This window comes from Chelonia mydas, chromosome 14 (assembly GCF_015237465.2).
Source record: "Chelonia mydas isolate rCheMyd1 chromosome 14, rCheMyd1.pri.v2, whole genome shotgun sequence".
In the NCBI taxonomy this organism is placed as follows: Eukaryota; Metazoa; Chordata; order Testudines; family Cheloniidae; genus Chelonia; species Chelonia mydas.
Genome location: NC_051254.2, coordinates 32,040,564 through 32,066,909, shown reverse-complemented (window position 1 = coordinate 32,066,909; position 26,346 = coordinate 32,040,564). Strand labels below are relative to the sequence as shown.

Here is a 26,346-nt window from a genome sequence, read left to right as displayed (position 1 = left end):
CTCCTGAGTTCTCTTCCAACCCTAATATTCTATGATGCTATACTCATTTAGGTTAAAATAATAAAAAGATGCCTAACATATTGTCAAGATTCCTTCCCCACTCTGAACTCTAGGGTACAGATGTGGGGACCTGCATGAAAGACCCCCTAAGCTTATTCTTACCAGCTTAGGTTAAAAAATTCCCCAAGGTACAAATTTTGCCTTGTCCTGGAACCCTATGCCTTGTCCTTGAACCACCAAGCTTGTTACACAAAGAACAGGGAAAGAGCCCACTTGGAGACGTCTTCCCCCAAAATATCCCCCCAAGCCTTACACCCCCTTTCCTGGGAAAGGCTTGATCAAAATCCTCACCAATTTGTACATGTGAACACAGACCCAAACCCTTGGATCTTAAGAACAAAGAAAAAGCAATCAGGTTCTTAAAAGAAGAATTTTAATGAAAGAAAAGGTAAAAGAATCATCTCTGTAAAGATCAGGATGGTAAATATCTTACAGGGTAATCAGATTCAAAACATAGAGCATCCCTCTGGGCAAAACCTTAAGTTACAAAAAGACACAAAAACAGGAATATACAGTCCATTCAGCACAGCCATTTTACCAGCCATTAAACAAAAGAAATCTAATGCATTTCTAGCTAGATTACTTACTAACTTTTTACAGGAGTTCTGAGCTGCATTCCTGATCTCTTCCTGGCAAAAGCATCACACAGACAGACATACCCTTTGTTCCCCCCCCCCTCCAGCTTTGAAAGTATCTTGTCTCCTCATTGGTCATTTTGGTCAGGTGCCAGTGAGGTTATCTTAACTTCTTAGCCCTTTACAGGTGAAAGGGTTTTGCCTCTGTCCAAGAGGGATTTTATAGCACTGTATACAGAAAGGTGGTTACCCTCCCTTTATATTTATGACACATATCATTAATAATGCAATAATATCCCAACAATCTACACATAATCATGTCAGGAGGAACTAAGCCATGCACAATCCTCTTTTGCACTCTTTTGTCATTGTGGGGAGCAAACCTTCAGTTCGCTCAGAAAACCCCATCAAAGAGATGACATATGGATACTCCCAAGAAGGGACAAACATTGAAAATCCCGTCTCACCAAACACTCACCATCTTCTCAGGCCTTTCCGCCTCCAAAACCTCCTAAAACAAACAAACAAACAAACCAAACCACCAATCAACCAATTAAGCAAAAATAAGCTAAAAATCTGACAAACAAACAAACAAAAAACACAAAGAACAAATGCATCGATACCTCCATCTGAGTTTTTATCCCAAAATATAAGAAGAGCCAAAGACCTCACCAGGGACTCTGCTATGGCTACTGATTTTATAGGCAAGGGTCTCAGGTAGTATCTTGATCAGTAGCAGTATATGATATATTCCAATCTTATTTACATTGGTGTAAACCTGTAGAAACTCTTTTTTTCTTGAGTCATGTTTGTCTGTATCTTTATTAGTGCAAATACTCAATTCCGCATAAACAGAGTGCACAGTATTTTCTCATGGAGGCAATAATATCATCAGATTTTATTTATAAAGAAATACAGAATGAAATTGCTACCGAAGGAGACATATGGACATTTTGTTCTTAGTGAATAACCTCCAACCTATCTGTCTACCCAGTGGACCTTTGATCTCTTTGTTTCTCATGCTGTAGATGATCGGATTCACCATTGGTGGCAACACAGAATAGAGAACAGCCACTATGAGATTCAGACCTGAGGTTGAGCTGGAGGTGGGTTTCAGGTAGGCAAAGGCAGCAGTACTAAAGAACAAGGACACCATGGTGAGGTGAGGGAGGCAGGTGGAGAAGGCTTTAGAGGGGATTCTCAGCACTGCTTTGAAGATCTGAACATATGACACAATTATGAAAAGAAAGCAGCTTAAGCCTAAGAATGAACTAAAGATGAGAAACCCAACTTCAATGAGGTACAAGTCAGAGCAGGCGAGATTGAGGAGCTGGGGGATTTCACAGAAGAACTGATCCACCACGTTGCCTCCACAGAAGGAGATTTCAAAGGTAATCCCAGTGTGCAGTGCAGAGTAGAGAATACCACTGATCCAGGCACTGGCTGCCATTTGGACACAAGCTGTCCTGTTCATCACTGTCTCATAGTGCAGTGGTTGGCAGATGGTGATGTATCGGTCGTACGCCATGATGGTCAGTAAAGCAAAATCTGCTGAAGCAAAGAAGAAGACGAGAAAGACTTGGTCAACACATCCAGAATAAGAAACCAATCTGGTGTTCGTGAGGGAATTGGCCATGGATTTGCGGATGGTGACAGAGATGGAGCCGAGGTCTAGGATGGACAGATTCATCAGGAAGAAGTACATGGGGGTGTGAAGGTGGCGGTCAAGGGCTATGGCTGTGATGATGAGAAGGTTCCCCAGCAGGGATATCAGGTAAAGCAGTAGAAACACCACTGCTTTGTAAAATCTGCAGCTCCCGAATGTCAGAGAATCCCAGGAGAAGGAACTCGGTCACGGCAATTTGTTTGGACATTTTCTTCCGCAGTACACTGTGTGATGGCTGTGGAGGGAATGAGAAGGACAATGATCAGGACTAAAGTGACAGAGGGAATGGCCCTGTTTCTCCTTTCCCTAATATCTCATTCTAGGAATGTCAAAGGTACATAGAACTCATCACTTACAATGACTAGGTGTTGTTAGTGCTCCTCACCTCTGACAATCAATCAGTAATATTATCACACTTGTGTAACCTCCGTCATCACTTTACCCAATCTGAGTATTCGGCACAAGGTGTGGCTTGATAAAATGCAGCATGAAGGATGGAACAAAGCACGCTCCAAATCCAACAGTTCTTGCAAAGAAGGTCCCTCCATTGCGACCATCACCAAGCTTACCACTTGGGGATGAATCTAATAGAATAAAATGCCAACACAGCCCCGTGTCTTCTGTGTAATTCTGTACACCCATTTACACCATTTATACTCAGCCAGCAGCAGTGTGGAGCTAGGCCAGGAACTCTGGGTTCTACTCCCAGTCAGCTCCTGTGTGTCCTTGAACGGGGTCAGGATAGACAGGCTTTCGCTGCTTGGTTCAACTCTAACCCAGGGTTTAAATGGGCTCTTCTGTGTGCTGCCAACTTTACTGCTTATTCAATTGTTACCTCCACGCAACTGTCCCCTTGAAAGAGAAATCACAGAGATGAGATCGAATCAATGAGTTTGAAATCAGGCTCTTATCAGGCAATATTAATGTTCCCCAATTTATTTAACATTTACTGCTGGTTGGAAATTTTCAGCTGGGTTCTTTTTAATGGAGATTGTTTTTTCAGCTAAACAATACCGCCAACAACAACATCTTAGAACCTGTCTGCTTCCCTCAAACATTTCGGGATTCTTTTTTAAAGAAACTGAAAACTCGGTACAAAAGTTCCAACGAGCGCGCAGGAAGCCACTCAGCCCCGCTGCGCTGTGGGTGGCGGCGGGAGCCCCCGGGCTGTTTTAAATTGCCCAGGGGCAGCAGGTGGGGCCGGGGGAAGTGCGGGGGGAGTGTGTGTGTAGGGGGGGGAGGTTGGAAACTTTGGTGGAGCCGGGCCCCTGGGACAGGAATATTCCTGGTGCCCGGGCTCCACAGGCCCATAGAACTCGCTGCCCATGTCAGGGAGGGACCTTCAGGCAGTTGCTGAGGGACAGAGCCAGCCTTCCCTCAGGATCTGCCAGATAAAGGACCTTCCTCTTGCCAGGTCTGCCCACAAGTGAGCTGTTCTGCTCCCTTTTAAATCCTCCCTCCGGTCTGTGCCTACCCTGCAGATGTGTTGGGGTGGGTCTGGCTGAGGCCAGAGCAGCTCCTTAACCCCTTTTTGCCCAGTGTGGGATTTGTATTCCTCATCACAAGTCCAAACAGAGGGGGGAAACCCTTGAAGGTACAGCATTCCATACTGTTAACAGCTAACAAGCCTAGCGGGCCTGAGAGCTATTTTTGCAAGTAGAGCTTTTTGTTGTATCGGTACTTTTATCTAATTCTTCAGATGTATTCTTTGGGTAGCAAATTATTACCCCACCTAGCAGTAACAATAGGAATTTTGAATCCTTGATTTTATCCTGGTTTCTCTTGAACTCCTTGGAAGGTGGCTTTAGATGATGCTTCATGCAGCAGACATTCTTTTGCCCTGTGTCATCCTGGCATCTCTGTTGCCGGGCTCAGGAGGAGGGTTAGAAAGAATGCACTCTGTAGCCTGCAGAAGACTGCATTCTAATTCAAAAGTTTGTTACTTTTTGTCCTGATTTCCTTCCGCTCCTGGAAGGTGATAGTCGGATTTTTTTTTGAAGCATGAATTCTGGATGACTTTTTCAAATGTTTGGGTAGAGAGAGCTTTTGTAGGTCACCCTCCCCTTGTCCCCGGTATCTCATAAAACCATTGCACTCATTGATGTGCTGTTCACACACCATTGCCCTCAATAGCTCCTCCGCATACTTTGATGCGATCCTATCACATGCCTGGAAAATTACTTGGTTTTCTGATAGTTCTAAAATATTAAGGGATTCCCCAAAGTCAGAGCCAGGATTTGTAAAGGTCCCCAAAACACAACTGCAGCCTACCCTGCGTCAGCCAGATCCAAAGTCTTAATTATCTGTAATTGATTTAAAGTAAAACAAGAGGTTGATGCTCAGTCAACCCGTGAAACTCTTTGCCAGGGGATGTTGTGAACACCGAGACTATAACAGGGTTCAAAAAATAACTCTAGAAATTGATGAAGAAAAGGTCCATCAATGGCTATTAACCAGTATGGGCAGGAATGGTGTCCTTAGCCTCTGTTTGCCAGAAGCTGGAACTGGTCAACGGGAGATGGATCACTTGATGAATACCTGTTCCGTTCATTCCCTCTGGAGAACCTGGCATTGTCCACTGTCGGAAGACAGGTTGCTTGTGCCTCTGTGAATCTTCCAGGGATGGAAGTGAGATGGAGAGTACACGAGAATTTATGAAAGAGTGATCTAGAAGCATTCCACAGTGTGGACAGACAGAAAGCAAAGTGGGGGATTCTTCCCCCCACCCCAGGCAGTACAATGAATATAGCCTCTGTTTCCTTCCACTGGAAGACACTTGCACACCTGCTGGGCCAAGACTGTTGCCTGGGACTGCGGGTGCTACAAGTGGCCAGCAGTGGGCCAGAAGGACGAGGCCCGTGCAGGAGGTTTGCCAATAGAGGCAAAGAGAAGCCAAAAGCACCTGACTTCCAAAAGAGCCAAGGAGGAGAAGGACACAATCCATCAAGAGAGACTGCTCTAGAGGTTCCTGGATGAAGAGAGGTGGAGCAGACAGAGGGACGGATTGCTCAGGGAGAGAATGCTGGGTATGTGGGCCAGCAGGGTGATTCATCCAGCTCCGTGACAGTGCCTGCACCAATGCATGTGCCAGCTGCAATGTCTGCAGGTGCACAGGTACATGTAGACAGGAGAGTGGAATGGTGTCCCTGGTCCTGGTTCACAATGGTTGGAGGGTGGAGTTTCTAGCAGGGCCAGTGAACAACATTATAAGTAGGGTTTGTTTTCCAAACTATTCACAGTTGTGTGTCTGAGAGAAAGATCCTCTAACCCCTGTCCAAGAGATGGACCCCTGTCTCCGAGACCAGGGAGGTGGCAGAGCGCAGACTGGTTTATGACATATACCACATCTTTGCTGGTCAGCCCTGAACTCTGAATTCCATGATTCATCTTCTTCTGACACTTAATAGCTTTTCTATTTTGGCTGTTGCGATTCTTCAGACGCTCGGCCAAATGGCAATCCTGCTCCCACGTGGCACCTCAATTTCCCACTCTCTGAAGTGGAGATAATCCTGACCCACATTCAGAAAGTGGTTGATCTTCTCTCTTTCTTCCCAAGTTCCTGCCCTCCAGGCCCAGCCCCGGCCTCTGTCCTGTTCCCCAAACTTCCATGCCCATGTTAGTGCCTGTCTCACCCCCCCTCAACCTGCAAGGTCTCCTGCCAGCAAAGGGAAGCTGCTCCCGGATCTGGAGCTGCCTTCGTATGTCCTGAGGGCTGTCCTGCACCATGGTCACCATGGGCAGGTAGGTCGTCAACCTCCATCTCTATCCCAGCTGCAGGATGGCCTCTGGTTCCTGCTCCCTCAGGCATCTGGAGATGCTGAAATAGGGCTGGGGTTGGCAGAGCAGGAGAACACCCCATGAGGTTAAGAAATGGCAGGGAGAACCCTTTCCCTCCTTGGGAGATTACAGTGTCCCTCTGTGGGGACTCTTCCTGGCAGATGCTATGCTTTCATTCCTGGACACTACCAGGAGGCCCAGCTCCCAACCCTAGCAGCTTGGCTGTTTCATCCCCTACTGTGTACCCAAACTGCCTTGAAAGGACTATCCAAGCCCCTCCCAGGCCTGCTCCCACTGCGGGTCTCTCTCCTGGCTGTGCACAGGCTGTCCTTATATTGCCCAGCAGGCCTGGATCCTAGTTACATGCTGCTCCTTCTCATGTGACCCCTGCACTTATTCCCTTCCCTGGGGGATAGGCTCAGTTGATCTACTACCCTTTTCATGGCCATCTCACTCTGGGACAGCCTGATACTGGAAACTTGTGCTCTAACAGTAACTGTTTGCTAGGAAAGGTGCTGAAGACACATGGTCACCACGGGCAGGTAGTTCTATCAAGGCCAATAGTATAGCGGTCAGTAGGTTTCCGGTATAGGGTGGTGTTTATGTGACCATCGCTTATTAGCACCGTAGTGTCCAGGAAGTGGATCTCTTGTGTGGACTGGTCCAGGCTGAGGTTGATGGTGGGATGGAAATTGTTGAAATCATGGTGGAATTCCTCAAGGGCTTCTTTTCCATGGGTCCAGATGATGAAGATGTCATCAATGTAGCGCAAGTAGAGTAGGGGTGTTAGGGGACCAGAGCTGAGGAAGCGTTGTTCTAAGTCAGCCATAAAAACGTTGGCATACTGTGGGGCCATGCGGATACCCATAGCAGTGCCACTGATTTGAAGGTATACATTGTCCCCAAATGTGAAATAGTTATAGGTGAGGACAAAGTCACAAAGTTCAGTCACCAGGTTTGCCGTGACATTATCGGGGATACTGTTTCTGATGGTTTGTAGTCCATCTTTGTGTGGAATGTTGGTGTAGAGTGCTTCTACATCCACAGTGGCCAGGATGGTGTTTTCAGGAAGATCACCGATGGATTGTAGTTTCCTCAGGAAGTCAGTGGTGTCTTGAAGATAGCTGGGGGTGCTGGTAGCGTAGGGCCTGAGGAGAGAGTCTACATAAGCAGACAATCCTGTTGTTAGGGTGCCAATGCCTGAGATGATGGGCCGTCCAGGATTTCCAGGTTTATGGATCTTGGGTAGCAGATAGAAGACCCCTGGTCAGGGTTCTAGGGGTGTGTCTGTGCGGATTTGTTCTTGTGCTTTTTCAGGGAGTTTCTTGAGCAAATGCCGTAGTTTCTTTTGGTAACCCGCAGTGGGATCAGAAAGTAATGGCTTGTAGAAAGTGGTGTTGGAGAGCTGCCTAGCAGCCTCTTGTTCATATTCTGACCTATTCATGATGACGACAGCACCTCCTTTGTCAGCCTTTTTGATTATGATGTTTGAGCTGTTTCTGAGGCTGTGGATGGCATTGTGTTCTGCACGGCTGAGGTTATGGGGCAAGTGATGTTGCTTTTCCACAATTTCAGCCCATGCACGTCGGCGGAAGCACTCTCTCTAGAAGTCCAGTCTGTTGTTTCAACCTGCAGGAGGAGTCCACCTAGAATCCTTCTTTTTGTAATGTTGGTCGGGAGGCCTCTGTGGATTAGTATGTTGTTCAGAGGTGTGTTGGAAATATTCCTTGAGTCGGAGACGTCGAACATAGGATTCTAGGTCACCACAGAACGGTATCATGTTCGTGGGGGTGGAGGGGCAGAAGGAGAGGCCTCGAGATAGGACAGATTCTTCTGCTGGGCTAAGAGTATAGTTGGATAGATTAACAATATTGCTGGGTGAGTTAAGGGAACCACTGTTGTGGCCCCTTGTGGCATGTAGTAGTTTAGATCGTTTTGTCCTTTTTCTTTTGTAGAGAAGCAAAGTGTGTGTTGTAAATGGCTTGCCTAGTCTTTGTAAAGCTCTCCAACACCACTTTCTACAAACCATTACCCTCTGATCCCACTGAGGGTTACCAAAAGTTAGTGCCTGTCTCACTACCTGCAACCTGCAAGGTCTCGTGCCAGCAAAGTGAAGCTGCTCCCAGTTCTGGAGCTGCATTCGCATGTCCTGAGGGCTGTCCTGCTCCATGATCACCACGGGCAGGTAGGTCATCAACCTCCATCTCTGTCCCAGCTGCAGGATGGCCTCTGGTTCCTGCTCCCTCAGGCATCTGGAGATGCTGAAATAGGGCTGGGGTTGGCAGAGCAGGAGAACACCCCATGAGGTTAAGAAATGGCAGGGAGAGCCCTTTCCCTCCTTGGGAGATTACGGTGTCCCTCTGTGGGGACTCCCTTCCTGGCAGATGCTGTGCTTTCATTCCTGGACACTGCCAGGAGACCCAGCTCCCAACCCTAGCAACTTGGCTGTTCCATCCCGTACTGTGTACCCAAACTGCCTTCAAAGGACTATCCAAGCCCCTCCCAGGCCTGCTCCCATTGTGGGTCTCTCTCCTGGCTGAGCACAGGCTGTCCTTATATCGCCCAGCAGGCCTGGATCCTAGTTACATGCTGCTCCTTCTCATGTGACCCCTGCACTTATTCCCTTCCCCGGGGGATAGGTTCAGTTGAGCTACTCCCCCTTTCATGGCCATCTCACCCTGGGACAGCCTGATACTGGAAACCTGTGCTCTAACAGTAACTGTTTGCTAGGAAAGGTGCTGAAGACACAATGGAAGAGGAAATCCTTTGGACTGGATTGAAATTATTCCAAAGGAAGGTGAATGAGAGAAAATGTCCAGCGTTATCCTCCTAGCGAAAGAAAAACATTAAGATCAGAAAGGACCATTCTGTCCATCTTCTGTGTAACACAGGCCCTAGAATGGCACCGAGTGCTTCCTCCAGAAAACCTACGACATGGGACTGAGCCAGAGCACATCTTCTGGAAAGACATCTCCATGCGTTCGAGCCAGCTGGTCAGAAAAAATCTTTCTTCTCCAGTGACGTGAAGTTAAAGGACACGGAGAAGAAGAAAACCTCGACTCGGGTTGTTGCTGGAGCTGAAGCAGAGAGGCCAGGACAAACACGGCTAGGGCCCAGGACTGACTATCAGCAGCTCTGCCGTTTTCTATTCCTGGCTTTTTGACCATGAGCGAATCTCTTTGCTTCTGTGTGCCTCAGTTTCCATGACTATAAAATAAAGCTAATCAAGGTTCTGTTTTTTTCTCTCCTGTTTTTCAAGGCGGGACACTTAGATACATTTGGGGCCTGTCTACACTACCGGTCTAGAGTGTCTTTGTAAGCTGATGACCCCCACATGTTGCTCAGAAGCTATGGATGACAAAAGCTCCTATGTTTGTTCTGTGCTTAGCCCCTCTGGCACAGCTGCGCTGGGCGGCCTTTTCTCACTGTGCTGGGTTGGAGCAGGTTCTGGGCACTAGGGATATGAAGAGGCTCTCAGGGATTAATTCTTGAAAATAAATATCAATGAACTGCAACCCAAATAAAAAAATCACTGCTGCTAACACTGGTGGGTGATAAAATAGTAGCAGAGTGGTAATTAATGTTGAGGAGAGGGCAGTGACACAGAGCAATCAGATCCCTTGATAAGCTGGACCCATTCAAAGAAAACAAGTTGGAAAAGAACCAAAGGAAGGGTCCCATAGCTAGCGACAAAGCATGCAGGCCACAGCTACGGAATGGGGAAGTGTATCCAGGAAAGCACTGACTTTTATGATCGCCTTTTATGATGAGATTACTGGTTCTGTGGATGAAGGGAAAGCAGTGGATGTATTGTTTCTTGACTTTAGCAAAGCTTTTGACACGGTCTCCCACAGCATTCTTGTCAGCAAGTTAAGGAAGTATGGGCTGGATGAATGCACTATAAGGTGGGTAGAAAGCTGGCTAGATTGTCGGGCTCAACGGGTAGTGATCAATGGCTCCATGTCTAGTTGGCAGCCGGTGTCAAGTGGAGTGCCCCAGGGGTCGGTCCTGGGGCCGGTTTTGTTCAATATCTTCATAAATGATCTGGAGGATGGTGTGGATTGCACTCTCAGCAAATTTGCGGATGATACTAAACTGGGAGGAGTGGTAGATACGCTGGAGGGGAGGGATAGGATACAGAAGGACCTAGACAAATTGGAGGATTGGGCCAAAAGAAATCTGATGAGGTTCAATAAGGATAAGTGCAGGGTCCTGCACTTAGGATGGAAGAATCCAATGCACCGCTACAGACTAGGGACCGAATGGCTAGGCAGCAGTTCTGCGGAAAAGGACCTAGGGGTTACAGTGGACGAGAAGCTGGATATGAGTCAGCAGTGTGCCCTTGTTGCCAAGAAGGCCAATGGCATTTTGGGATGTATAAGTAGGGGCATAGCGAGCAGATCGAGGGACGTGATCGTTCCCCTCTATTCGACACTGGTGAGGCCTCATCTGGAGTACTGTGTCCAGTTTTGGGCCCCACACTACAAGAAGGATGTGGATAAATTGGAAAGAGTCCAGCGAAGGGCAACAAAAATGATTAGGGGTCTAGAGCACATGACTTATGAGGAGAGGCTGAGGGAGCTGGGATTGTTTAGTCTGCAGAAGAGAAGAATGAGGGGGGATTTGATAGCTGCTTTCAACTACCTGAAAGGGGGTTCCAAAGAGGATGGCTCTAGACTGTTCTCAATGGTAGCAGATGACAGAACGAGGAGTAATGGTCTCAAGTTGCAATGGGGGAGGTTTAGATTGGATATTAGGAAAAACTTTTTCACTAAGAGGGTGGTGAAACACTGGAATGCGTTACCTAGGGAGGTGGTAGAATCTCCTTCCTTACAGGTTTTTAAGGTCAGGCTTGACAAAGCCCTGGCTGGGATGATTTAACTGGGACTTGGTCCTGCTTTGAGCAGGGGGTTGGACTAGATGACCTTCTGGGGTCCCTTCCAACCCTGATATTCTATGATTCTATGATTCTATGACTGTGAAGAGGATTTTGGGGCCATGCTAGGCAAGCCATTCAACAGGAGCACCCGGGTGATGCTGTGGTGAACAGGGCTAAAGCCATCATTAGATGTATGAAAAGAGCAGTGAGGAGCATAGGGAGGTGACACACCATGAGGAAGACTGATCATGGAATACTGCATCCAGTTTTGGCGTCCACCTTTGAAAAAAGATTTGGAAATATTGGAGATGGGGCAGCAAAAAGAAATGAAACATTCTGAGGGCTGGAGAAAAATGCCTGCTAGTGAGCTATTGAAAGAGCTCAGCCTGTTTAGATGATAAAAAATATCGGGAGGTGACATCACTGAAGTGTTGAAGTGACTTCATGGAGAGAAAATATCGGGTAGGAAAGGGCTCATTAATCTAGCAGAGAAAAGCACAACAAGACCCAGTGGCTGGAAAGTCAAAAGAGACCAATTCATATTCGAAAGAGGCCACGCATATTCAACAGTGAGGATGAATCACCAAAGGAACAAACTAGAAAGGGAAGTGGTGGGAATTCCCCAACTCCTGATGTCTTCTAATGAAGACTAGATGGCTTTCTGGAATGTGTGTAGTCAAAAACTAGCTACTATGCTCTACAGAAAGCATGTGATATGCTGGGGGTCAGATGACATGCTCTAATTGTCCCTTCTGTCCATAAAGTCTGCTAATTTATGAAAAACTGAGCGTAGCATGGGGAGAAGCCTCTGATGTTTTACTGTGTTGGGCTTGAGCCCACAATGAACGCTCATTGCGCGGGGTGATCCAGGGGAAGCGGCTGAAACATCGAATGTGGCTGGACAGGGGCAGGACATCAGCACCGCAAGGGAGGGGTGGGTTTGGCAGTGACATCACAAGGGCCTTTGGCAGGACCTCAGCCTATTGGACAAAGATGGTGGGGAGGCGATGATCTCACAGAGAGATCTTGACATCAGCCAGGCAGGACAGGGGTGCAGGACGGGGGCAAGCTTGGAGATCCCTGTGGCTTTGCTTCAGCACGTCTCCTTCTCGAGGTCTCTCCTGGAGGACTGAGAGAGCATTCACTTTCACGTACGTGAGAGCAAAGAGGACCCTCTTCGGAGTTTTTTCCTTTTCTTTTAGTGGTTTTACTCGAAAACAGACGTCCCTGTAGAGAAGGTAAGAGCCTCGGAGAGGTTTGGAACCTGTTCAGTCTGATCCATCAGGTGCCGGCTGATTTTTAGGAAAGGAAAACACTAGATTGTGGGGGCAGCATTTTATTTCTGACCTAGGACTTTGTCCCTTAGAATTACTGGGGACATTGGGGTTTCTCCTTTTTGTTTTCCCTTTTCCTGTCTCTCCCTCCTTTCTCGTCTTCTCTTGCATCTTTGTCCTTTTCCCCTGCTTTCCTTTCACCACCAGGACCTGTCTGTGCATGTGGAGTTGGGGATGGGGGGTTGCATTCCAACTCTCATTGCGGGAGGCCCTCCCAAAGACATGTGGCTGGAATGGTGCTCTAAGAGTGACTCCCTCCAGTGGTGACCTGGGACATGTGGTGAGAACTCTCAGCTTTCCGCCTCTCAGAGTCTCAATACTGATTGGGGGAGCTGGGGGCTATTATGAGGGAGGAGGTTCGGGTCCTTGTTACCCTCTTTTAAGACCAAAAAATAAGCCGTAACCAAACATGTATTTGATTGCTCTTGCCGCTTTTCTCCATTCATTGTCTTGGAGTAATTCACGATTCTCTCTCTAATGGGCTAGTTCTTCTAAAATACTTACTAAATAATTAGGTTTTAATAAAACCAAATGCAACCCCATACCTCCAATAACAAAGGAGTCAGGCGGCACCCTACAGAATGGGGGAAAATCCGCTGGAAAGCAGTGACCCTGAAAAGGATTTCGGGGCCATAGTGGACGAGCTGCTCAGCATGGTCTGTCAATGTGAAACTGTGTTAAAAAAGGTTAAAGCCATTCTTGGATGGATAGAGTAGTGAGTACGGAAAGGGAAGTGAAACAGCATTGGTGAGACTGATGTTGGAAAGTTGAATCCAGTTCTTGTGTCCACATTTTGAATATTATGTTCAAACAATTGGAGAGGGTACAGAAAAGATTCATAATTGATCATGCCTTCTTGGATCATGCCTTCTAATGAGACAAAGAAAAAGGTCCATCTGTTTAGTATATACAAAAGAAGAATGAGAGGTGGGTTGCTTGACTTCATGGAGAGAAAATGTTGAGTATAAAAGGGCTCTTTTATGTAGCAGAGAAAGGCATGAGAAGACCCCATGGATGGAAGCAGACATCAGAAAAAGTATAATGACAATAAGACCCAGATTTGTAAGAGGGTGGTTCGTCATTGGCACAAAGTACCAAGAGAAATGATGGCTTCTCCATCTCTTGATCTCTTCGAATACAGACTAGATGCCTTTCTGGAAAATGTTTGAGTAAAAGAAAAGCCCAGCTCTTCTGACATACAGGAGGCCTTAGGATACCCAGGGGATCAGATTAAATGCTCTAACGGTTCCTTCTGGCCATAAAGTCGACTAACTTGTGAAAACCTAATTGCGGCCTGGGGAAGAACCTCTGTGTTCTACTGTGTGGTCGGTGTCATCCCCACAAGGAAGAGTCATTGAGTGGGGTGATCCAGGGGAAGCAGCTCAAACATCCAACGTGGCTGGACAGGGGCAGGACATCAGCACCGCAAGGGAGGGGTGGGTGGGGCAATGACATCATAAGGGCCTTTGGCAGGACCTCAGCCTATTGGACAAAGGTGGTGGTGAGGCGATGATCTCACAGAGAGATCTTGACATCAGCCAGGCAGGACAGGGGCAACCTCGGAGACCCCTGTGGCTTTGCTTCAGCATGTCTCCTTCTCGAGGTCTGTCCTGGAGGACTGAGAGAACATTCACTTTCACGTACGTGAGCGAAAGGAGGACCCTCTTCGGATTTTTCTCCTTTTCTTTTAGTGGTTTTGCTCAAAAACAGACGTTCCTGTAGAGAAGGTAAGAGAAGAACTCGGAGAAGTTTGGAACCTGTTCAGTCTGATCCATCAGGTGCCGGCTGATTTTTAGGAAAGGAAAACACTAGATTGTGGGGGCAGTATTTTATTTCCGACCTAGGACTTTTTCCCTTAGAATTACTGGGGACATTGGGGTTTCACCTTTTTGTTTTCCCTTTTCCTCTCTCCCTCCTAACTTTCTCTTCTTCCTTCCTTTGTCCTTTTCCTTTGCTCTCCTCCCACCACCACAAGCTCTGTGTGTGGAGCAGGGGCCGGGGGGGGGTTGTGGGAGGCCCTCACAGAGAGGTGAGACTGGAGTAGTGCTCTGAGAGTGATCCCCTCAGTGGTGACCATGGTCATTCTTTGGGCTATTTGATGAGAACCCTTAGCCTCCCACCCCTCAAAGTCTCAACCTTGATTGGCTGAGGAGGGGGCTATTGACAGGGAGGAAACTCTGGTCTTTGTTGTTCTCTTTTATGACCAAGCAAATAAGTCACAACCAGTTAAATGTCTGACCAATGTGGATGCTGCTCTCCATTCATTGTCTCGGAGCAGTTCGTGATCCTCTCGAACATTCCAATTCTTCTCAAATACTTGCTGAATAATTCCTAGGAACAATTGTTGGTCTGTAGCTCATTTGAGAGCAACTCTGCTACTGACTGGCTGCATCAGCTAAGACAAGTCCCTGCTCCTTTCTCAGCCTTCGTTTCTCCTTCTGTCAAGAACGAATAACAATCCTCTCCCACCTACCTCACCATGGGTGGCTGCTGGGGATCCACTGAAGAGTGTCACTTGGAGCAGTGCAGACTAAGGGGTGTCCTATCACACTGAGCCATATCCGATTATGACCTAATATTCGATTGGATTTGTATTTTATTCTTTTGAAATTGTGAAGAGCAGAAACTACTTAGCTCAGACTGAAGCATCTCATCTAATTTTCTAGGTCATAGTGTCTCCCCTTTGTGTTCAACGAGACAGTTGAATGCACTGTGACGAACAGGAGATGCTCTTGTTTTGCAAACAAATATTTTTGCAAAGAATTTTCATCCTACTTCTTATAATTTCAGGAAATAAAGTGGTTTCGTCTGAATAGATTTTCTGACAGAAAACGGTTTCCATGAAAATGTTCACACCTGATTTCCTGGGCTTTATCCCTGCCTCCGGGGGGTTGTTGTCTGTTAGTTAGAACAGGAGTCAGGACTGTTGTCTTCTCTTTCTGGCTCTGTCACCGCTTTGCTGTGTGACGCCTTGGGTAGGTCCAATGGGAATAGGGTCAATTCTCTAACTCCAGGCAGCAGGGAGACTGGGTGAGATAAGGGATGTTAAGGCCGTCTGCAAAGGAGAAAGGGATGTTTCCAGGTGTTCAATGTCAAGAATTCTAAACTTTGCTAAAATGGCTCATCTCGAGAAACAAGAAATAGTTGGGGTCAGACTTTAACCATTGTCTTTTTTAAAGCCCATTCAGTGATATGAGTCCCAGAGAGCCATAGAGAGGGGGAGCAACTTGCCCAAAGTCCCACAGACCAAGAGGCAGCAAAGGAAGCAGGAGTGACACTCCCTCTCAAAGGCAGGGGGACCAGACATTAGGGCCTGGTTGCAATTGCCAGCTGTGGGAGGGAGTGTGCGGCCGTGGTCAGTGAAGGGGTCCATCTATGTCTCTGACACTCAGTGTGACCCTGTGCTCGTAGCTGAGGCCCGTTTGCCATCAGTAGGGTTGGGGTCCCATAGCTACATCCCAGTGGGTTTGGGAGGCTCCAGAAAGGTGTGTAAAGTGCTGGGATGTCAGGATCCTGGAGGCGCTGTCACCTCCGCCCTAGGGCAGTGTTCTGCACCCCCCTGCTGCTGGTTGAGTTTCTCCGTCCCTTGGCAATAAGACAGACTCTTCTTTCCACAGCCAGTCGATTGCCCTAGTGTCATCACCCTGCCTGCTGGCTGGGCACGGTAACTCCTGAGGTCACCACCCTCTCCAGCCTGCCTTGGGCTTGGGGAGTGAGGAGGAGGGCGAAGGATGTCTGCTGACCCTGAACATCCGCCATCCATCATCCCATCACTGAGAGCAAGTGAGTGGCATTCAGGTTCCTCGGTGGCTTCCCCTGTCTGTGTGGGGAGAGGCAGAAACAGGGGGAGAGAATATCTCCAAAGGGGGATTTCATTTGCAAACAGCCCCCAAGAGCCCCTCACTCTTAGACCGGGCAGGGGCTTCTCCAGAGCCATCTCCAGGGTGTTTGGAAAGGTTCCAGCAATGGGGCTCCCAGCCCTTCCCTTGTGGGACACTGTTCCTCAGGCTGAGAGTCTCTGAGCTGGGCCAGACCCTGTGAGCTGCTGAGCCTGGAAATCAATGGGGAACGAGGAGGGCCCTCGTCTTCCTGTGCCTAGGGTCTTTGTGACTTTGACGTGGGGAATGGTTTCCCAGGAGAAGTCCGGACTCCTGGGTTCTGTTCCTTCTCTAGCCTGGGCAGGAGAGTGGCCTGGGATGACAGGAGAGGGCTGATTGTCCAGAGGAACCGATGGTCTTTGGGACGGACCCCATTGTTCGAAAAGGATGAGACTTCATGGCTATTGAAGCAGCAGGGATTACGAGGGGGAACGTTGGGAGCAGATCATGCAATGAACTCCTGCCCGTGTGTGTAGATGGCACTCCCTACACTCCTGTGGGGGCAAAGGGGGCTGCTGTGGTTGGAGCAGGGAGCAGGAGGGACGGGAAAGGCCCCTGAGTGAAAGGCTGCCTTGAGCCCAGACTCACCCCTGCTCCCCGCTCGGTTCCAGGATGGCCAGGCTCCTGCGGATGTTCTGGAGGAAGGCTCTGCAGGTGGCCCCAGAGCCTGAGGGAAGCAGCTGCCATCTTCCCAAGGGGCAGAGCAACCCCTGTGTCCCCGCTGGCGGGGAAGCAGCTCCCGTCCAGGCCAGACAGCGGAAGTGCCCGGCCTTCTGGAAAAGGAACCCAGCTCCCGGCGCAGGCGCCGAGCTGGGAGAAGCCCCGATCAGGCTCCAGTGGAGCTGGCCCAGCCTGCGGTTTTGCAGACAGGACCCAGCCCAGGAGGGGCACCGGGCAGGGTGGCTCTGGGGCTTGTTGTGTGGGCAGCAGCGGCCCCAGAAGCCCAGCCCTCGTTCCCATCAGGAGGCATCGCCCTGCCCGCTCACTGAGGACCTTCCAGCCCCTGCAGGCCAGGAGGGGGAAGGTCCCTGTCCCAGCACCGGCAGCTCAGCACAGGACAGCGGCAGCACCTGGGCCTCTGGCAGCAGCCAGGCCGATGGAGGCCACTGCTTTGTTCCAGGTGAGGAGCCAGGCTGGGCTCAGGGAGGGCTGAGGACGGGGATGTGAACACCCTGGGCCCAGATGCTCTCCCAGTGATACGGGGTGGGGGGGTCCCCAGCTCAGGTGTCTGTCCTGAGCCACGCGAACCCCACTGACAGCAGCAGCAGTCACACAGCTGCCCCCCTTCCGCACGGGGACCTGGGGGTGGGGGCATGAAGAGCTGCTGCCACTTTGGTCCCTGCTGCTCTGGGCGGGGGGAACAGGCACCTCCCCTGAAGTCCTGGCCAGTGGAGGGGGGGCTCTGCTCTGGGCTTCTGAAGCTGTTGGGGGCTGAAGGCATCCCTGAGAGGGAGGTTTGGGGCCCAATCTGCCCTGGGTGCCTGAGGTGGGAAGGGGGGTCTTTAATCCTGTTCTCTCCACCACGCCCCTGTCCTTCCCCCAAGTGGCAGCAGGCATCACCCTGTTACCTTCTCTCCCTGGTGCAGGGACCCCCCTGGATTCAGAGCAGGAGGAAGGGGTGGACATGGCCAAAGATGAAGCTGCTCTCAAGGTCATCTGAGAGCAGCTCCAGTGCAGAGAAAAGGTACAAATGTTCCCCAACTGGGGTGAAACCAAGATTGCCCTGTCCCTTCCCAGCATCCCCACCACCTGCCGAGGATCTTGTCCCTCATGATCCACCACCCCAATGGGGCCCTTTTACATCCATGATATGGGACCCCCAAGATGGGGGTGTTTGTCCCACAAGAGCCGAGGTCGTCTCCCCCCACAGGCACTGTCCCAGTTCCTGATGCTGCTTGTGTAGGAGTTGTGGGGGATTTGGACAATAGGCGGGTCCCCACAATCCCCCATTGAGGCCTGAGCCCTGGAGCTGGTGGGGGTGGGGCAGGAAGGTCCCTAGCCAACAGGTTCTCTCTCATTATACCCCACTCCTGGTGGGTCCAGGATGAGGGGCAGCAGCTCCTGTTCCTTCAGGCCATCTACCCCGCATGTCTGGCTGCACGGGAGAGAGGGGAGGACATGCTGGAGCTGCGCTGCTGGAAGGCGGCTGTGATGAAGAGGATTGTGGTGAGTGAGACACACCATACGGCAGCTGGAGGGAGGAGAGAGACATGGGATTGGCAGGGGTATGGCCGGGCTAATAGGTGGGGGCTGGGTGGTGTTGGAGGGGGCAGCAGGGGACAAGGATTGCTGAAGCTGAAGACTGGGGAGAAGAGAAGGGAGAAATTCTGAGATTGGTCAGTAGTGGGCAGGGCGGGAATTGTGGGGCTGGATGGCAGCTGAGAGTGGGGGACAAGGAATCACATGGTCCCAGCTCAGTCGTCAGGAAGGGGCTGAATGGTGGCAGTTTGGACAGGGAGGAGGAGACAAGGGGATTGAGAGTGAGCGGGGCAGGAATCCAGGAAGGGGCACAAGTCTGATGGGCAGGAAGGAATCGGAGGAGCGGGAGGTGGTGGGGGATCCTGCTGGCCATGTGGGGCACTGGCTGTGTCACCTCCTCACTGGGAGGTGTCAGTAGGGCCTGAATCTCACACGCTTCTTTGTCTCCTTCGCTTCTCACAGGAGCTCATCGAGGAGCTTCCCGATGACTCGTCACCCAGCGCCATCCTCGCCCACTCCCTGGCTGCAGTGGGCAACCTCAGGTACCGAGACAGCCCCACCCCGCTACCCCGCCGGCTCCCCTCACCCCAGTGCTGCTCAGCCCCAAGGCTGGGAGTCACCGTCACTGTCCCTCCCAGTGGCGCCTCTGGCACAGATGGTGGGGTGGGAAGGGTCACTCTCTCCTGGCGGGGCTGTTCTTTTCACTCCCATAACATGACAGGGGCCTTGGGGAGGGGCTCACTCCCGGGCTCAGATACAGGAGGGGCAGCAGGCTCCAGGGAACAGGAGCTCTTCCTGTCCTGCCACTGTCTGTCTGTGATGCCTTGGCCTTGTCATTCCCTAGCTAAGTGCCTCAGTTTCCATTCTCGCCAGCCTGTGCCTCTATCCCTGTGGTTTGGTGTCCGTGTTGGTGACAGTCCCACCCCTGTACTGCACAGTCTAATAGTAGCTCCTCTCTCTTGCCAGCACCATGAAACCTGCCCTTGAGCCAGACCTAGAGACCCACCTCTTGCGAGCTGCCCTTCACTCCATCTTCACCCTGGGCACAGAGAAGGACACCACCCACATCCAGGTACCTCCTCCTCCTCCATCCTCCTCCTCTTCCAGAGTGGTCCTTGGTCCCTGATCTCTTCATTTGCTGGAGCTCCAGATTTAGGGGTGGGGTAGCGGAGATGGAACAAGCTGCAGGATTGGATCCTTCCCTCCAGCAGGGAAGAGATTACCTCTCCCTGGGAGATTTCTTTCTTTCTTTCTTTCTTTCATAAGCCGTGTTTTGCCCAGAAGCCCAGCTTCCATCCATAGCAACTTGGCTGTTTCATACTCTTCTGTCTACAAGGCCCTCTGCAGAGACCTGCTAAGCTCATGGATCAAAGGTCCAGGTGTCATCAATTCTTGCAAATTGCCTGCAGTGGGATGAGAATGAGAGAGGCCAGGTTATTTGTTTGGGAGTCTCCCCAGTGCTTCCCAGAGACCCCTCTTCCCATCCTGTGGCAGGTGTAGGCCCAGGTTCCCTAACTCTGACCCATGCTTTGCAGGCTCTGCACAAAGTCATCCCAGAGGTCCTGGATGCCAGGCTGGGAACCTGCTGGCAGGCAAAAAAGGTTCCACTTCATCTTGGAGGTGAGCCCCATTTTACCTTAACTCTTTGGGGGACTGGTAAGGAGAGACTGGAAGATCCATTTTCTACTCTGTCCTCCTAGCTGTGTCAGGTCCTTCCCTCTTGAGGGACAGAGGAAGGAGCTGGGACTTCAAGCCAGAGCTCTGCCTGGTTCTGCTGAGCACTAACCACAGGGCTCCTGGCTGTCTTGGGGAGTGAGAGTCTGAAAACCCACCCTTCCCCTACCCCTCCAACACACACACACACACTATGAGATTTGGGAGATGGTTCTCAGAGAAGAGGCACACGCTTCTTCCCGGAGAAACAGGAGGATCCCAGGGAATCAGCCCTTCCCTCTGATCTGCTCTGAAATTCCTGGGGGATTGTGCTCTCAGTCACTCCCTACATCTCCCCAAGGATTTTCGTATCAGGGAAGGGAGCGGGTTCAGTCTCCTTTCTCGTGAACTGTTCAGGAATCAGGAGTTCTGGGAGGATGGGACCAGCCCCGACCCCGAACATTGTCCCAATCTAGAGAGACGCTGACAAGTTGTGACCTGCAGGGTACAAGCTGCGTCCTGGGGGAAAGAATCCCCTTCTAAAGCTCTGCCATCAAGGCCTCAGATATTCCCCCCTGCACAGAATGTCTCAGGCCCCTGGGGCTGGGGGCATGGGGCTCATTTGCAAAGCAGGTGCACCTGGCCATTGAGTCTGACCTGCCTCCTTTCCCCACAGAATGTCAACTTCTGGGTGGTGTCCAGGGTGTCCCAGGAGAGAGCCAGGGCCATCAGGAGCAGCACAGCCCTGCTGAGATAGACAGTCACCCCCCCTGAGTTTGATGTAAGTGACCTCCGACTCCAGCTTCCTGGCTCCAGGCGTAGGCGGGCTGGCTCCAGCGGGCTGCAGGATCTGCTGCTGCCGGGGCTGTGACTTAGGAGTGTTCTTCATGGGGCTGACAGGAAAATGCTGATGGAGTCCCCTCTCCTCTCCCTTCCATTAGATCTCAGCCGAGTTCCCTAGGATGGGTCACCATGTGGCCCAGCTGGCTGTTTGTCAGCGACCCAGACAAGGACATCAGCCAGCAGGCCAGGGAGGGGACTTACTGGCTCTACCAATTGCTGCTCCAACAGAGGGGTAAGGAACCCAGCTGGGACAGGGAACCCAATAGGGGACTGAGAGTGACCACAGGTGGATAATGGGACCCCAGACAATTTCTCTCAGACTGAACTCAGCTGGAGGACAAGTCTCTCTCTGCTTCTGTTCTTCTCCACTCCACTGTGCAGCCACCAATGGGATTGGAAGGCCATAGAAACTGCAACCAGAATGAGAAAAGTCTCTCTCTCTCTTCCAGGGCTGACCATACATGAGGCGGAAGATCTCTGGTGCTATGACTGGCACCAGGACAGAAGGCTCTTGGGTTACAAGAATACAGCCAGAGTGGGGGAGGTAAGGGCACTGTGCCAGGGCATGACACAGCTCAGGGAGTGTGGCTGGCTGGGTTCCCTGCAGTGGATGCCTCCTGGAGACAGGAAAAGAGCCCACTCCTTATTTCCAGCTCAGAGTTCCTCATCCAGCAACCAGTGGGACAGGCTGGTGCTAAAGGTCCCACATTGGAACCTCACTAGTTGCCGTGATTTGAGTGTCTTACATGGATGCATTGCTAAGTGGCATAAGGAGAATCCCCGGGTGGGTGAGTTAATATAGTTAATATATGGCTCTGGGTGTCTCTCTGCTCCTTGTCCCCCTGGCTGATCCCCAAGTGTCTGAGAGGAGAGCACTGGGTCAGTCAGTCACGATTGCTTGATCAGACCCTTGTTTAATTCCCTGCACCCTGTAGAAGCAGAGAAAGGAGGTGGGCTTTGCTCAATTCCATTGCCTGTCAGAAAGCAGAATGCCCCAACCTGGGAACTGGGTAGGGGACATAGTGAGCTACAGAGCCAATATGGACCACATACACCCCCTTCATGTCTCCAGAGCCGGCCAGGGAATGGCAGAGTATCTGGACCTCAGCCACAGTTCCAAAGAAGCACATTGTCACTGACCCAAGTTGCGGCTACTGGTTGCACAAGTAGAAAATCAAAGACACCCCCCGCCCCGTCTCACAACTGTGGTGAGAATAGCCAAACCTTCGAACACACCATAACACAGTGCCCCCAGACTGGAGTCAAAGGTGAAATGGGTGATTTCCACAAAATGACAAAGGAGGCCTTCGAATGACTCCTGGATCGACAAGGGCATCTACAGAATGATGCTCCACAGACGCCCCGTGAGAGAGACTGTGTGAGCTTGTCCCGCCTCCCACAAGCTGAATTGCTGCAGTGGAGGAAAAGTCTCCGAGGAGTGTCTGTGATCGGGACTGAGCCATGAGTCCCCTTGTCCTTGTCAGGCTGCAGGTTGGATTCCCCTTGAAGAAACCAAGGAGCTGCAGAGGCCATACCCAGCAACTAGAGAAAGCACTAAGTTGGGGGGAAGAGACCTTTGGTCTGTCAGCTCCAACACCCTCCTCACCGCCCACGCCTACTCCTCTAGCCACTGAGGTGCAGGAGATCTCTCTGCTGGAAGCAAGACAGGGTCCCCTGTCATCTCTGTGCCCTGCACAGCAGAGTGGGCCTGCTCACACACTTTAGAGATCCTTTTCCAGCCCATCCTGGCCCCTGCCATAAATTGCCCTCCCGAAAGAGCCACTGGAGGCTTTGGTCCCTAAGCACCTGCGACCTTTTAATAAAGGGGCTTCCCTGAGCCCTGGGAGCCTGAAAGCCTCCTGGGGAATGAACTGCCTTGGCCACAGCAGCTCTCTTACCCTCCCTTTGGGGCACTGGACGGTGATGCTACTGTACCGCCAGGACTTGGAGGCTGGCTGTGGGCAATCTGCTCGAGCCTCGTGTCCTCTTGGTTTTAGGTCTTTGGAAAATTCTTCTCCGACGGGCAGAAAAGATCCTTCCTGCAGACAGCAGTGCTGGCCATCCACGACCCCCTGCTGTGTGTCAGCCAGGCTGGGCTGGTGCTCGTCTACTCCCTCCTGGGGGAAGCCCAGCAGCTGATGGGGAACATGGTAAGCAGCTGCAATCGACTGAGGAGCTTGGGGTGGGGCCCAGGGCCTCATTCCCATCCTATCGCCATTCGCTGGCCTGGTGGCAAGGAGCCTAGTGGGGACTTCTGGACTTCATGGACTTCTCTTCTTAGGATGTGGTGGTCTGCTATTACTCCTCAGAAGGGCAGGAAAGTCCCCTAAGTGCCCTCTGGGAACCTTTCCTGCCCCACAGAGCTGCACCCATTTCCCCATGGCCTTGTGTCCATGTCAGCCGAGCCACCATCGAGAGTTGCTCCCATCCCTGGGAGCCTGGGAGGACCAGGACTGACTGGTGATGGTGACTGACCAGGAAGGGCTGAGGCACATGCGCGTGGGAAGCTGGTCTTGCTGCTGGTAGGGCTGGAACCGCTCTCGAGAGAACGGGAGGATTCAGTCACCAGGGGCTGCTGACCTGCCCCGTTCCCCAGGGCTGCCATCCTCTGGCTTCAGCTTTTGTCACTGGGGTGACTTGGGGAAAGGTCTCAAGCTCTCCCCATCCCACTTCACTGCTGCCAGAATCCCTCCTGCCCCCCGTCACCCTGCTACAGCCCCCTCCTTTCCCTACCTGGGTGGGGATGGAGGTAGGGGTGGAGGAGAGGGTTCTAGGAACTTGAGCGGTGTCCCCAGGTGGGTTGGAGGTGGAACAGCTGTCAGGGGCACGGATGGGGAGGTGGCAGGAGTTCAGCCGACAAGGAGGGGGGTTGGCACTGGAGGTCACTAGAGAGGACAGCAAGCCTCCATCCTGGGGGTCAGGAGGGTGAATCTACCACTCAGACATGAGCAGCTGCTGGGTGGAAATGATGGTGCTGGTTCCAGGTGCCCTTAATCCTCCCTGATTCCTGGGGAGTGTCTCAGTCTCTGACATGTTCTCGTTCCCCTGCAGCACGAGGATGTCACAGCCAAGGTCATGTGCGTGCTTCACATCATCCGGCACTTGCACCAGATGCCCGAGGCGCTGCAAGGGCTGTGGCTCATCTGATTTTGAGGTTCCCCTCCCTGTTCAGCAACTCCCGCTCCCTGCTGCAGGTACTGCTCTGTCTCACTGTAAATGGGGGGCTAGTGGAAGCGGAAATGGAGGCCCCTGGCACTCACAGAAACTCTCTCCCCTCTCTGTGGAGCTAGGTCCTTCCCTCGGCCCCCCAGATTCCTTCATCTGGGGCAGGAGCTCTTTCCCTCATACCCATACCCCTCCCGTCTTTCCTTGATCTCACCCCCATCCCATTCCCCTTGCTCTCAGGCAGAGATCTTCCTGCCCCATATGGTGCAGAAGGACTTTTGGGTCAGGACTACAGACTGTCTGCCCAACTGAAGCTCAGGAACCTCCACATTTGAGGAGGTGAGGATGGGACAGAGGCTCAGGGCTAGCTTCACCTCCTGCCCTTTATTCTTCCTTTGGCCCTTCTCTGGGCTCTCAGAGTCTGACAGGAATAGAAGCCTCCTCCCACCCTGTCTTCTAGGCCCTGGGGTGTGGGACAGCCTCCCAGATGGATGCAGTCAGAAGCTGAGCCACCTCAGGGAGCAGTGGGGACAGGTCACCTTGTCCGAGGAAACCAAGCAGTGCTAGTTCTCAAAGAGGCTGAGAGGGAAGACCCCGCTCCCTCCTGGAGGTAAGAGCTATTGACTTCTTTGGGCATATGGGTTTCTTGGGGGGAGAAATGGGATCCCTGCAGCATAGCCTGGCTGGGAGCATTTCTGGGAGGAAGCTCCTGTCCCTCAGTCTCCAACTCCGTCCTGCAGTCTCATTCACCTAACATCTCTGCTCTCCAGCTCCACTTCCTGCAGCAGGACAAACGAACCTTCAGCTCCTAGAGAACGGACTCTGACCTCCTTCTAATCAGCAATGGGGTTTCACCATCCCCTCAACAAACCCGTCAGCCGGGCTGGACCGGATTTGAAGGAGGAGGGTATTTAACAGGGTGGCTTGGCCTGTGGCTGCCAAGCCTGGGGCTAGGCCAAATTGATGACCAAGTGAGCCCCACCTGAGAGGAAACAAGGGAAAACAGCAGCAAAAGTACAGAAGCAGAGCGAGCTGTTCAGTAGACGGCCTTGGGCCAAACCCTGAAGTCCAGGGTAGGACTGGGTTCTCTCACCATCCCTAAAGAAGGGGACGTAGAAGACCATAGATACCCAAGAAGGGCAAGCCGAGCTGAAATCAGTCTGAGGAAAAACTCCCCATGAGGGTGGAAGGCCTTGTTTCTGTTCAAGACATTTTTGGACTTTGTTTGCAAGGAGCACGACCCAGGAAGGTGTGGACTAAAGGACAGTCACCTGGTTGGAGGGCTGAGTTCCCAGCCAAGAAACTGCAAGAGTGAGTCTCAGCGGGGTTGCTAGCCCAGCGAGAAAGCGGTGACATGAGGCCTGGCCAGCATCTAGCGGTGAGTGAACTCTGGTACACACCTGCTTCCATTCTGGAAATAGCCTGGTATTGGAGAGCGGGTGGGGAAAGCACGGAAGTGGGAGAGGTTCCTGAGGCTGGGGTGGGGAGGAAGCTGTGGGGCTGGGAGGGGAAGGACATGGCCCAGCTTGTGGGAGGGATCCTGCTGGCTGTGTCTGGAGCACTCTGTAGCCTCTTCTCTGGGAAGTTCCCATGGGTCAGTGGGGCCTGAATCTCTCCTGCTCCTTTGGTCGCTTTGGGCTTCACAGGAGATGTCTGGTGAACTGCCCTTGGACTCTGGGCCCAGCACCACTCAGAAATTATTCGCTACCTTCAAAAAGACAGGGCACAGCTCAGCCTGTTAGGTAAGCTGGAGACTCACACTTCAGTCGAACACACAACACTGAGGTGCTTTGGGAAGCACAGTAACAAAGAAGAGATTTAAGTGATACAAAGCAAGAGAAAGAGACAAATTTCAAACAGACAAACAAAACAAAACAAAACACACTTTGTAGTGACTAAAACTGAATCTTAACAAGTCACAATCTTTGCTTTTGCAGTTTCCAGACTGACATCTCAGCTTTCCTAACAGACCTTTGATGTCCCTGTAGGGTAGAAAACTTCTCTGTCGAATCTGCTGATTTGATTGCTTCGTCTTCTGGTTTCAGACCCTCTGTTCTCCTTCTGGGCTGCCTAGACCCTGATTGTAACATCTCTCTGGCCCAGCCTCTTACACAGATGTGTGCTGCAGCCAGCCCAGCGCATGGAGCAGTGGGGACAGATGATCTCATCCTGTCAGACCAAGAAACATGGATCCCATTGAGGCTTAGATGGAAGATCCCAGGCATCTCCTGGAGGTAAGAACCGTCCACTCTTCTGGGCACTTGGGGTGTTGCAACAAAGAGGGGGCTCCTGTTCCATAGCCTATTTGTCATCATGA

General features: G+C 51.3%; 1 protein-coding gene and 1 pseudogene across 2 annotated transcripts in view; both read right to left on the bottom strand.

Moving 5' to 3' along the window:
- LOC102945825 (zinc finger protein 436) overlaps positions 1-26,346 on the bottom strand; it is a 1,196,575-nt gene that overhangs the window by 776,591 nt on the left and 393,638 nt on the right. The window lies entirely within an intron of this gene.
- On the bottom strand, positions 1,564-19,622 carry LOC102946284 (annotated as a pseudogene).